At 34.6% G+C, this 14,796-nt stretch overlaps 1 pseudogene; it reads left to right on the top strand.

Moving 5' to 3' along the window:
- Window positions 1-3,322: 3,322 nt before the first annotated feature.
- LOC105513454 lies at window positions 3,323-14,552 on the top strand (annotated as a pseudogene).
- Window positions 14,553-14,796: the final 244 nt, after the last annotated feature.

Raw genomic sequence — 14,796 nt, 5'->3', positions numbered from 1 at the left:
GTACCCTGTTTTAGAAGAAATTCTGCATTTATAAATTGCAAAAACATTTTATCTCCTAAAATATATATAATTGGATCTCAATATAATTTCAGAAGTAAAACAAAGAGAAAATCAAAATCAGAATTGTATGCCATGGAAGTTAGCATGCAGAATATCATAGCCAAAAGGATAAATAAAATTAAGGACTTTTAAGAACTGACACCACAAAACATAATCAGAAGAAGGAAGTGTTTTCCCCCTTTATTTTTCTATGCCATCATCATCAATGGTCAATTACAACAATTCATTAGAGCACTACAGTAATGAGAGTTAATTGGTAGATTTCACTTTTGTGTGGCTAGTGAACTATGGTCTGTTACGTGATCACAGGCTTTGACCCAATTGCATGTATATCTCGTTATGTTTTCCAGGGTCTGAAGATGCTTGAGGACAACGAACAGATAGAATAATTAAAATCCACCACCCAATGTGGAGAAATGATGTAATGATTATTAAAAAAGCATGTGTTACTAAGAAAAATTAAGCAGCAACATATTCTGATCTGCTGAAGAATAGCAAGTTAAACATGATAAAATTCCTAGCTTAAATGATTAAAAGTTCAAAATCAACCTTCTAAAGTTTTATGTCATTTTTACATACCATTGTATTTTAAAATCCAGCCAAACATATTCTCTTCAACATTATTATGAAATTACATATTGTATATTCCATTCCTAGTCCTAGACAGGACTTCCCAGAAACAGACTCTAACATAAGCCACATATGCAAGTGATTTATTAAGGAAGACTTCCTTCTAGGAGAAACCTAGAAGGGAGTCAGGGATGCAGAGTATAGAAACAAGAAGCAGTTAAGTAATGGAAGATTTCATGCAAGCTCCCACAGAGGGTAACTTCAGACTGATCTTGCAAGGAAATTCTGGGATGTAAGTTTATCATAAGATTGTCCTCTCTGGATGTAAGAAAGCTGGGATTTCATGAGTCAGTCAATCATTGGCTTATGTGCTCCTAAGTAACTCCAGTAACTCGAGGGCAATCCTCTGAAGAGAATTGCAAGTGCATGCTGTTAGATGCGAAAACACATGAAAAGTGAGAAAATGGTGTGCAGAGATTGTAAATGGGATCTGCAGGGGTCTGAGGAGAACACTGGCAGTGCTTGCTGCAATCTCAAATATTTTTTTAACATTACCCAGAAAATTTCAAAACCAAGCATTCCCTGTATCAGTCTCTTTAAATTGGGTTATGCTGTAGTTTAAAAAAAAAAAAAAAAAAAAAGATCCCTCAATGGCTTAAAATAAAGGAAGTTAATTTTTGTTCAGGATACAATTAGAGGTCAGCGGGGGCGGGGGCTGGGGAGCTCTGATCAATGAACTAATTCAAGGATCGAGGTTCTGACAGTGAGCCATCATCTTAAATGTTATCAACTACTGCCCCAGAGAGTATAACTCTAGAAGATTCTGCACTGGTAAGGCTCCGAATTGACACACGTTACTTTTGCTAGGAATTCATTGAGTGGAAATAGTTTCATGTTCCCCCTTCCTGCAAGCACAGCAGGACCTGAAAGTGATGTAACAGCATGGGCCTGAATGGTGAAAAATTGGAAATACTGAACAAGTTAATAACCAACACAATACCTGATGAATTCAATATCCAAACCATCACTTTTGAATAAGTCAGTGTTATAAATAAGTAAAAATTTTACTTCAATTTTTAAGTTGAAACTAAATTTTTTAATTACATAATTAGTTATAAAAATTAAAAATTTTCCAATTGAATTTATAAAGTCAAAAGACATACAGATGGCTCAAAAAGATCAAATAATTTCTGCATTATGTTTGGTGGGGTTGATTTCTGTTACTTAAATCACAAATTGGAAAGTAGTAGACTGGAGATCATATTGGAATAGACAGTGTTAAATAATAAAATGTAAAATGTAGATATCTTTTTTAAAAACTTATGTTAAGAGGAATAGGAAGAAAATAGCAGAAGAGCTAGAAGAAAAGGTATATATTTCTCGAGAATAAAACCAAAATATCCAAAAATCCTCCCATCAGAAATGACGGACCAGGAAGAAGCACAATAGTAGAAGACAACTTGGTATTTTGCATGGATGAAAGTCACCAAAACTACTACAGTATATATTGTTATTAAGCATATACATACATATAGCTCTTTAAATGATCAGCTATATGTATCATCATACATATGGTGGCCAGTTTGGAAATCTACAGCTCAACATTAAGTTATGCAATATAAAACGATATAAGAACAAATACTGGGGACTGGATTTCCAAGGCAATATTGAAGAAGATGGTACCATGCTGAATAGAGGAAAATGTATTATTTTGTAGAAGAGTTACATTTAAAAGTAGATAAATTATTCAATAAGAAACATGATTATGTGATGGTAAGATTAGACTAGAAATATTTAAGTATATTTAGAAATCAAGTGTTTGTTAATCAACTGATTGTCAGTTAATGGACAAAATTTATTCACCATCTACTATGTTAGGTAATATAATCTTAAATTTCCTATTACTTGATATCAGTCAAAATCTCTGTACAGAGAAAAAATATTTAGAGAGAATTATCAAAAATATGTAGTCCATTCATACTAGAATTTAGATCTATGGTGATACACGTTTTTTGAAGGAAAGTCTGTGTAATTGAAAAAAAACTCGCAAATTGTTTTTTATCCTCATTCAAAATAAAAATATGCCTATATTACATATCATGGGGAAAAAGCATATTCTTATATTTTAGATTATTTATTAAAATAGTGTTACTGAGAATATTAGCACTTAATAGTCTACCTCTATATGTAAGTTAATTATCTGTATATGTAACTCTTCTACAAACTAATACATTTTCCTGTATTCAACATGATACTCTCTTTTTCAATATTGCCTTGGAAATCCAATACTAAAATATTTATTGTGGCAGTATTGAGATAATTTACTAATTTCTCATCTTTTACATTGCATAGTGCGTTAGACTTCATTCCTTGATCCAGCAAATATTTATTAAGTGCTTGTTATTAACCAATGTGTATTAATTTATCTTGTTCCACCAGGGTTAGTATCATTATCCCTCTTTTATAGGTGAAGTTATTTGCCTACATTAAAACAGTTAATTTCAGAGTTTGTAGGAAAGCAACATCTATCAGCACCTATTGTGTGCCCTTGCATCTCACTAGCAACCCTGGAGTCACAGAGATGAGTAAATAATAATCTCCACTCTTCTCTACCTAAGTCTTTCTTATCCATGGTTGTAGGATTTTCTTAATAAAACCAGTGAGAGAATGGAGAACCTTGTACTTAGGAGCAATGATGCCATCAGTTTCCAAGAAGGATCAGACGAATGTAAGCTGAAATGAAGTTCTATTTTGAAGTAGCTGAAGTTGAAGCTTTGGGACCATTTGCAGAGATGTTGCTCCTCACTTCTTCTGCAGAATTTCAGAGATTCTGAAATCTCTCCTTATACCAGCTGGACCATCAAAGGGTACTATGACTGGATCACATATTAAAAATACTACCTTCCCACAAAAATACCTTTTATTAGCTTGTACCATGGCAAGATAGCATTTCCCAATATTTAGAATTTTGGGAAATATTTAGAAACTTCTTACTCTGTGATACATGTTTTCAATTTTTCTTTCTTCCAACATAAAAATGTATAAAAATTTGTTTCCTAACCTTGGTTTCATGAATAGTTAATATGCATTTTCAAAGCAACTCATTTCCTTATACCCTGGAGATATTGATTACATTTCCCACTTTTGATTGGTTTCTAAAAACCTTAAAGTTGAATTTGTGGTCTACCTTTAGCACGTGTATAGAACTTCAGGGCAAATATTTTATGTACCAACCTCAAGCTGGCTGGATTTTGCTTTTTAAATTTTTACTCTCCCTTTCCTTTGACTTTCTCACACATTTAAAATTCATTTTGTCTTGCATGCAGGTTTATAAGTTCTAATAAATTATTTTTGTTAAAACTCAAAATCATGGTAAATAAGTAACTTAAAACAACACTCTGGAATTTATTTTCAAGGAAACATATTTAGAGCTAATAAAATTTTTTGTTGAAAAGGTTGGAAACAGCAGTAGCAATACAATTCTCGGATAAGTCATTGGAAATAAGATAATTTTGAGAAATGCTGTTGATAAGATAAGAAATATGTAAGTGAAAGTTTCAGAGACACAAATCATAGATATAGGCTGAAAAACAGCACAGATAGCATTCATGGTTTTACAAGCTGAGCTGTTGGTAGAACCAGTTTTCAACCTTTTCTTGCTCCCATGCTGGGGAACATGGCTATTGATTGTGTATGAAACAAGCGCACTGGAAAACTTGAAAAGTAGAACATATCTATAATTATATAAGGTGCCCGTGGAAGATACAGACACTCTGCACCTAATGACTATAGATTTATTTACAAGGAGAGACATAACCTGAAAGATCCTCCAAACACATTTATCCCAAACCCTGTGAAACAAGGCTAAGAATCTAATAACAACAGCCAAACATAAAGGTCATGACTTTGGACTTAACTGTAAGTTCTTGAATGATTATATTCATATATTTATATTTATATAATATATATCATATAATATATGAATATATGCTATGTTATAATTTATACACATAATATATATTAGATTTTTTATATTTATATAAAATATAATCATTCAAGAAGGCTGACAATAATTAAGCCCATTGACTTTCATTTACTGGTGACGTGGTATGCTTCCATTAATCACTAAGTGGGTTGCAGAAATATCTCCCACACCTGTTGACTTTCATTCTAAAATCTAGAAGTCTCAATCACAAATAAACTATCTATGTATTTTAAAAATTCACTTGGAAAGGACAGCCATTACTATTAACACATCAGAAATAATATTGTGTACCTGAACATACAGAGAAATTACCTACTTTTGTTCTAAGATGGTTGGCATGATGTTTAACCAGTGTAAAACATGAAGGATATAGACATTTACCCATAATAGTTAACATGCTAAAGAAATTTGTTTTCCATTTTTATAAGGTATTAGTTCATAGCCTTAATAATCCCTTTGACAACCAACCATGTCTGGGAATTATCATGGCATCTAATCCAGGTACTGAGCTTCCTGGAGAGAATCCAGCAGAGTCGTTCTTATAAACTTCCCATAGCCAGGGCAAGTAGAGAAGGGATGAAATGCCTGTGATTCGAAGTCCAATGGCCTGAGCTGAAATCCTTTTGTGGAGAAACAGGATTCTTAATAGGATTAATTTCGATAATGTATGTAATGAACATAGCAACTGAATAAAAGCATTTGATAATTTGCTTTTATTTCTTGCTGTGAGAAATTTTAACCTTAATAATCTGCTTATATCTTGTCCATTAAAACTTAATTTAACTTAACTAACATAAAGTATCCCTTAACATGATTTATTAAAGATTTTTATCTTAGATCCTTTGTAGCTCACTTAGATTTAAAATAAAATAAGAATTAAGACCATGACTTCATCAAATATTTTTAAGCAAGCATGTTCATAGATCAATTGTGAAATTAAGGACCAAAAAGATTAATAGCAAATAAATGTCTGACATCTTTTATAACTATTCTTTATTGAAAATTGTATCATTCAATTCATAAAAGCGGTTTTAGAAAACCACTTTCTCAAGTTAAACATGATCAGATGGGAGGTTTTACTTACATTAATAAATTGAATGAACAGTTTTAATTAAAAACGCATGCTATTTTCAAAATAATGCTGAAGAGTAGATTTCTGATCAATTGTAACTGCCAGATGGGAGATTTTCGTAAGCTGTTTTTAATATTTCACTTTCATGAACACATCACTTAAATATGCTGCCTACCGATCTCAAGTACAAATGCTATTCAGAGCATTAAAGTAATGCAATAACTTAAGTACTTTTTTGTAATTTTTGTTTATAGACTTTAAATATAAAGCATGAAATTCAATAATTGAATTAGCACAGCTCTTTATCAAATTGCTCTAAGTAAATTTCCACCATAAGCACATTGACGAAGAATTACAATGTACCTGGTTAATAAGTTAAAGTTGTGCTGAGATGATAATTTGACAAGTGTCATGAACGACTACAGTGAGAAAAATAATGTGCACTTTCCATAAGATTTTTATTTATATTAAGTTTTATAAAATTAAGTTATGCTGACATTTATAATTGAATATGTTAGCATTAGTATAATAGAGAGGGTGGGAGAGTATCACTTATTTGCAACATTTTATATTTGTCTAAAAATAATATTTTGCTTTTTACAAAAGAATTTTGACATTCATAATTTTATCTAATTCTCAAAATATCCTAGTGATGTAAGGAAGCTATTACTCCATTTAATAAGTGAGAAAACTGGGAAACAGAGATTTAAGGCTTTGCCCAAGACAAAACACTAATTAAGTAATCTAGGTCTGGAGTTTCTCATCATGGTGTTCAGTTTTCACCACTTATCCCATGTTTATGGAGAGTCAAAAGGGCTGAATTTCATTGATTCCCCAGTTAAATGTGAAAAGAATTAGAACCTAGAAGGAAAAACTGAGAAGAACTCATGTTTTACTTTCCCTTAAAGTTCTTCACAAAGCCATAGCATGTGATTATTTTTACTTCCTTCCTCATCAGGAGGAAAAATAAGCAGCAAGAACACTAGTTTCAAAATGATCCACAAAATATCCATAACAGGATCTTTAGGGGCCAGTATCATTTCACATCAGATTAATAATTAGATGCCTTGCTTATCTATAGCTCAAGACTGGGCTGCGTACCTTTTACTTTATTTTGGCTTCATTATTACCTGTGCTTTCACTTTTGCAAAGAAAGTTGTTTTAAAATTTCTTAGTGAGATTCAAGCCAGGGTTTTAGAGTTTGCAGAATGAGTTATAATGTAGCATTCCCCACCTATCCATGATTTTTCTTTCTGTGGTTTCCGTTACCCACAGTCAACCTCAGTCCAAAAATACTAAAGTATTTTAAAAGACAGAGAGAGAGACCACATTCACATAATTTTCAATGCAATAGATTGTTAAAATTGCTTTATTTTATTATGAATTACTGTGTTAATCTCTTACTGTGCCTAATTTATAAATTAAACTTTATCATAGGTACGTATATATAGGAAAAATTATGGTATATATAGGGTTTGGCACTAATCACAGTTTCAGGCATCCACTGAGGGTTTTGGAACATAACCTGTGCAGATAAGGGAGGACTTCTATACTACAGATTTTAGAGTTTAGCAGCCACAGTGAAGAACAGGATCAGGAGATTAGGGTATAATACAGAAACACAATTAGGAAAGAAGTCATTTAGAGATGGGAACATCTTCAAAAACATGGATATATGTCTAGAAGGAAGGTCTGAATCTATAAGTTCAAATCAAAAGCAAAAATATGGCATATGAATTTCTTTCTCTCTGCTCAGACTAAGGATAAATTTTAAAATTCTTGACGGCAATCCCAGAGAAGACCAGAGAGAACTAATGCAGTGAAACAGGCAGTCAATCAGCATCAACAATGTCAAACTTCAAATATCATTTCAATACTTCTAAGGCAAAGTGTCTATGCCAGACACTCTGCTGATCATTTTCATGTATGTTATCTTATCAATTTAATATCCTTATGGGGTAAATAACAATATTTTCATTTTACAAATGAGGAAAACAAGATCCAATTACTTGGAATAATTTTTCCAGATAATAAAAGGTATAAGCAGGATAATTCCAAGGGTTTTGAAAATCAGTGTATTTATGCTGAACTTCTGGATGTATCTCCATAGAACAGACTCTAATATGAGAGCCATGAGCACATTCTGCAAAAATGATGCAAACTCCTTTTTGAGAACATGGATGTAACCTGTGCCAAGGATTACAGTGTCCCAAGTGTTATCTGGAAAGTATATCCGATTCTCTCTGAAAAGAGAGCTATGGTGTCTCTTCCTCATTCCATTCATGACATAAAAAAACTAACTTGAAATTGATGGTCTTCATTCTGATTCAAAAGGACAACTTGATTACTACCTGGTGACTCATGCTCCAGGACTATGACAATGTGAAATACTTTTTTGTCAAGTTTCTGCAAAGCAGTCTCACAGTAAATATACTCAAAATTTTCATACTTTTTTTATAGTGAAGACACCTCCTATTGTGACTACTGCAATTAATAGCTTGATCTCAGACTGGGCAAGTGTTTATAGGCAGTTGTTGTACCAGGATTCTGTGAAGAGAGAAATTAAGAAGAACTTTATTAATTGCCTCACCATTTTGTTCCCAGCTGTCTTTTACAGGCAATGACAGAAGAATAAGAAAGGTAATTTTCTTGGTAAAAGTCAGTAAATTGCCTTTTCATTGAGAGAAAAGTTAGGGATGAAATTATCAAAGAGTGCAGTGACTGTGAAAAGTCTCAGGCTAAGGCATAGCTTATATAAAGTTTGCTAAATTAACTTGCAAGGATTGTGAGTCCACGCATTGGAAAGTAGTAGTTTCATTTGGGAAGCCCAGCTTCTGTGAGTCTGGAGGGCTGATTCCATGAATACCTTCACAGATGGTAATATAAATACCCTAAGGTGAAGGTTTGTCTTGGAAGCTAGAGTAGAATTGATTCTCAAGTTGATTACATTTTTCCGGAAAAAGCAAAAGCAAGACAGTGATGTTATGGGAAAACTTAGAAAAATTTTGCAGAGGGCAAAAGAGTGGCATCTGATTAAAATGAGTCTTTACTTCATTACTTAAGGAGATTAAAGTCAAAGTATACCACCACTGTGCAACATTCTCCTACAGCAAAAACTTCACATGGTTAGGATATCTGACACAAACTACTAACTCTTCACAAGCCCTCCTTTCGACCTTCTGGGTATACTAGTAGACTACATTCCTCAGTCTCCCCTGCTGTTAGGTGGGGTTGTGTGATGCTTCACAATAAGGCACATAAAAAATCCCCAGGCAATCCCCCATGCTGTCATTATTTTCCCTGGCCTGGCAGCCAGATGCAGAGGATACACTGGAGGCATTCTGGATCCTAGGAATCCTAGAAATGGCAGAGTCACTAAGTCAAAGGAATTTGAGTTCCCTCAACCCATACTTAACTGAGACAGAAGAAAGAAATAGAGCTCTTAGTGATTTAAACCACCGTAATTTGGGATGCATTTGTTTTGCATATAACAACCCCTGACCTGACCAATACAGCAAAAAAGTATTACTTTTATCACCCTACAACTGTAGTTTTCAATGCTCCCAACTTCCTTAATGTCCACATCTCTTATATTTTAGGAAACAAACTTTGTATGCTTTCTCAGATTCTCTTGACCACCTTTTCTGCTCTCTCTTTCCTGGTCAAGTCTGCATTCATATTATGATCACTGGTTTACCTTTGGACTTGGATGAAACAGTCCATAATACAAGGGATCTCTCTGAATGGCACTGACAAGCCAGGTTATACAAGCCATCAGTGTAGGGGTAAAACACTCTGCATAAGATTTGACCAATAGGTAACTCGAGATGGGAGAAAGCTGGGAACACACATTTCTCCTCCTTTCCCTCTCCTAGGAATGACTCATTCTTATCACACTTCCGAAGAAGTTCTATGTGTTGTGTGAACACATGCACTATGCATCTGGCAGTATCTCTTAGTGACTCATCATGCAATGGTGACCAGTGTTGTAACATAAGGCATTAAATTTCTCTTCAACTTCCTCACTTTGCTTCTGTTTTTCATTTATACTTCAGTGGGCTTAAATCTTCTAAATAAAATAATAGCATCTTAATCCTTACCTCAGGCTCCGCTTTTTAAAGAATTGAGCAAAATCAACTTATTTGCATCATTATTAGTTCAGTATCTAGTCTCTTATGTTCTTGTCCTCCCCCAGGCCCCAACCTGACAAATCCTTGTCCAAGATCCTATATAAAGTTTTAGACAAGAGTAATTATAGTCTCATGCACAATGGTACAAAAGCCCTAAATATAGGAATACTGAATTTCTGACATGAAAGTTTTATAGAGAATCCTAATGATCATCAGGATCACTGCAAAGAAGTACAAGACCTGTCCTCTGTCTTTATAAAGCCCTGTTTAGCAGGCTACAAATTAGTAAAAAAGATAACTGGACACAATGAGATGTGTTATAACACAGTATGTGTGTCAGATTTTATGGATGGCAAGCTGGATAGATTGTGATAGGAGTCTTTCCCATGTCTCTAAAATCACATTAATAGATAACTAAACAGAAATCCCAGGTAGATTTTTTTAAGGCAAATATCATAATTAGACATTTGAGCTACATACATTATTTAATTACTGTTCTTACTGGTCTCTTTCCTATCTGTTTACTTTTACTAAGCATACAGTCCTCATCTGACCAGGCAAACCCTTTGAAGTTCAAACACTTACCATCATTTCTGCCTTAGGGAAGTTTTAAAATGAGTTATCTTTTCTTAGCATGTAGTTGAACACAAGAAAAAATTAAAAGAGCCTAGAATTAGGTATTAGCTCTATAATTTCATTATGTTGTTTAAATTCCCTAAAGATCAGAAATAACTATATTCAAAATGTAAAGGAGACATATTTCAAAGTCAAAAATTGTCCCTGTGGATTTTACTAGGAGCATTGGTTCTCTTTCACCAGTTCAGATGACCGATAGCATATACCATAAAAACATGAGAAGAAAATAATGCATCTGTGAGGTTTCTTCTTTATCAGGCCATCTTCTGATCATTTTACATATATTTTTTCATTGAATTATTATCATTGTCTCATAATGTAGGTTACATTATCCCTATTGTCTGGAGAGAAAACAGACTCAGATTAAACTTTGTGTAAAATCACATAACGAATCAGTCATTGGGACATACTTCAAACTCAGACTTTTATATATAAGTTCACCTAGAACATTAAAAAATACGTATATTAACAATTGTAGGCTAAAATACTTCTGAAAATCCAAAAGTACCTGCAGTAGTTTGTTAAAGTGTACTCTTGTCATAAATAGGGTAACACAAAATATACAAAATAATATTGTATTAAATTATACCCTTCTGATCATTCAACTTTTTGAAAACAAATGAAGTGAGGCATAGATTTCTCAGTAAAAAAAACTCTGGCATGCTTAATAAAGTAACCAATGTTATCTCAATGAACACAAAATATAAGAACATTCTTCTTTCAGTGGGCATTTGGCAACTTGTAAGGGAAATCAGGCAGCTGGGTCACTGTATAGTAAATTATTTAAAATTCAAATATATTCGCTTCACATCATAGCCTGAAACAAATTCCAGATGTGTTAAAAAGTAGATTTTACTGAAAATTAAGTCAAAGAAAAAAGAAAATTATATTGATATTTATCAAACCTCCAACAAAGAAATTATTTTCAATTCTTTGAATATGTAAAAAATGCACAAAGGAAAATATCAGTAAATAGTACCATAACATTTAAAATGTGAATATAAAAAAATTTTAAAGTTAAACTGAGAAATTTTCCAACAAATGTAGTATTGGTTTAATGACTTGATTTTATTTTTATGCATGTGAAAGATGCATGTGAAACATTCAAACTTCTGATAGAAAAGTCACTAATAACATGACTGATACATGGATAAGGGTTTAAACAGATAACTGACATTTAAAGGAAACAGAATTATCAAATGCAGATTTGAGAATGTAAGAACTTCCTTGTAACCAGAAAATGTAGATTAAAGCAAGTACCACTTGACATATAGAACTACAAAAATAAATAAGTAAATAAATATCTAACATGCTGGTGAAAGTATAGTGAACTTACTATCCCATTCATTCTTGATGACAACATAAATGAGTATAATTCTTCTAGAAAGCAATTTGACAAATACCTTGTAAAAGGCAGTCCCAGTCCTTGGAATCTAGCCTAATGAAATCAGTCAAAATACTGAAAAAGTTACATATATGAAGGTATAGCATTATACTATGAACAATTTGAAGCACTCCAATGTCTACTAGTGGGGGAAGGTTTTAGTATATTATCACTGGTCCACTAGATAAAATTTATGACTGTGTTTAGAATATTAATTGTAACTACTGTTAAAGAATAAAGACAGGCCAGACATGGTGGCTCATGCCTGTAATCCCAGCACTTTGGGAGGCCGAGGCGGATGGATCACCTGAGGTCAGGAGTGGAGACCAACCTGGCCAACATGGTGAAACCCTGTCTCTACTAAAAAAAAATACAAAAATTAGCCAGGTGTGATGAGGAACTCCTGTAATTCCAGCTACTCAGGAGGCTGAGGCAGGAGAATTGCTTGAACTTGAGAGGTAGAGTTTGCAGTGAGCAGAGATGGTACCACTGCACTCCAGCCAGGGCGACAGAACAAGACTCTGTCTCAAAAAGAAATAAAAAAGAATGAAGACAATTATAATACTTAAACTTTGTATTTATTGATGCAACAAATATGGATATGTTTGTTATAAGTATACATTTTAAATTGTTTCCAAATAACTGGAGTGGATAACATTAAAATCCTAATAACAGTTAAATTTTGAATTCACTTTTAACATTTGTCCTATTTTTATAATTTTATTTTAAAAATATTTTCTGGGGCGGGCTTCTTTCTCTCTCTCTCTCTCTCTGTGTATGTGTGTGTGTGTGTATATATGTGTGTGTGTATATATATATATTTTTGTTTGTTTTTTTTGAGACAAAGTCTCACTCTATTACCCAGGTTGGAATGCAGTGGTACAATCTTGGCTCGCTGCAGCCACTGCCTCCAGATTCAAGCAATTCTCCTGCCTCAGCCTCCTGAGTAGCTGGGATTACAGGCATGTGCCACCACACCTGGCTAATTTTTTTATTTTTAGTAGAGACAGGGTTTCGCTATGTTGGCCAGGCTGGTCTTGAACTCCTGGCCTCAAGTGATTCGCCTGCCTCGGCCTCCCAAAGTGCTGGGATTACAGGGGTAAGCCACTACGCCTAGCCTACATGTATATATTTTTAAAGAGGTTACATATCAAGACTGTGTTAGAACTGATATGCCAAATGTTGGGATAAGAAATAACATGATCAAGATGAATAGGTGACAAACAATAAAAGTCAAAACACAAACACTAGGCCAGATGTGGTGGTTCATGCCTATAATTCCAGCACTTTGTGAGGCCAAGGCAGATGGGTCTCCTGAGGTCAGGAGTTCAAGACTAGCCTGGCCAACATCGTGAAACCCCATCTCTACTAAAAACACAAAATTAGGGCTGGGCGAGGTGGGTCACGTCTGTAATCCCAGCACTTTGAGAGGCCGAGGCAGGCAGATCACTTGAGTCCAGGAGTTCGAGACCAGCCTGGCCAACATGGTGGAACCCCCATCTCTACTAAAACTACAAAAAATAGCCGGGCATGGTGGTACACGCCTTTCTAATCCCAGCTACTCAGGAGGTTGAGGCAGTAGAATCACTTGAACTTGGAGGCAGGGGTTGCAGTGAGCTGAGATCATGCTACTGCATTCCAACCTGGACAATGGAGTGAGACGTCTCAAAAAAAAAAAAAAAAAAAAAAACAGATAGCTGGGCATGGTGGTGGTTTATCAGGTAAACACAGCATTATGATGCATGCAGTCACAGTTAAGTAATATCTAATAATATAGATAATTTATGTTAAATTCACTTATACCATCTAGTGTCATATAGGGTAATGCCCCCAACTTTGCAAATGGATGTTTTTCAATAAAGAAATTAGAAAATTGTCCTGAGAAAGTTATCACTTTGGCTGGACTCACTAATGCCATCTTCAAAGGCTTCCTATGATAACTGACAAACTGGAAGAGGACATCAGCAGCTCTATAACCAATAGCACAGGTGCCAGTAGACCCTTGGTCATCCTAATCAGTGTGACCCTTTTATTGGAAAAGGTGGTTGCAAAATCAAGGAAATATGAGAGAGTGTAGAGGCTCAGGTGCAGCTGACAGAGGATATGCTCCCAACTCAACTGAATGGGCCATCACTATTGCTAACATTCTGCAATCCATAATTGAGTGTGTCAAACAGACATGCATAGTCATGCTGGAGTCTCTCCCAGTACCCCAGGAAGGGCATGACTATCCCTTACCAGCCCAAGCCATTATTGAGTTCTCTGGTCATCTTTGCAGGTGGTAAGGACAAGTATATCACAAGCAGCAACAGTGCGAGCTTTCCCCACACCACCCTGTCCATGTGCTTCAATGCTTATCTGGAGGGATCACCTCTAGAGTTGACTAAGCTGCACCAGTGGGCAATGCAACAGGCTTATTTTCCCACGACTCATGGCGACACTGGATTCAGTGCAGGTTTGGATGCATCTGCTCCAACTACTTCTCATGACTCACCATTCCAAATCATTTGATTGGCTGAATAATTTCAGACATCAAGGCACCCAAATCAAGAAGATCCCTCCGAAGTGTGGGGTGCAGATCAAAATTTTAAACCCAGTGGAAGGATCTACTGATAGCAGGTTACAATCACTGGATCTGCTGCCAGCATTAGTCTAGTTCAATATCTAATAAATGTCAGGCTTTCCTCTGAGACAGGTGGCATGGGGAGCAGCTAAAATAATGTAGATTCATCCATAATATCTTTCTGCTGTTCACCACCATTCATGATCCATCTGTTCTGAACAGTGATTCCAGTTTTTAATAGTTTGTAAATTTTCTATTTCTACACTTTATTATCCACTCATGATTTTTAATTAAAGCCTTTTAATTTCTTTAAAAAATAGAGAGTTAATTTAGCCAGAGAGAGAGAGAGGATATAGACAGACAGAACAACAGACAGAAAAATAAATGTCTCCTGTG

The sequence above is a fragment of the Colobus angolensis genome, unplaced genomic scaffold, assembly GCF_000951035.1.
Source record: "Colobus angolensis palliatus isolate OR3802 unplaced genomic scaffold, Cang.pa_1.0 Scaffold23, whole genome shotgun sequence".
In the NCBI taxonomy this organism is placed as follows: Eukaryota; Metazoa; Chordata; class Mammalia; order Primates; family Cercopithecidae; genus Colobus; species Colobus angolensis.
Note: the sequence above shows the minus strand (reverse complement) of the source record. Positions and strands in the feature narration are given on the sequence as shown.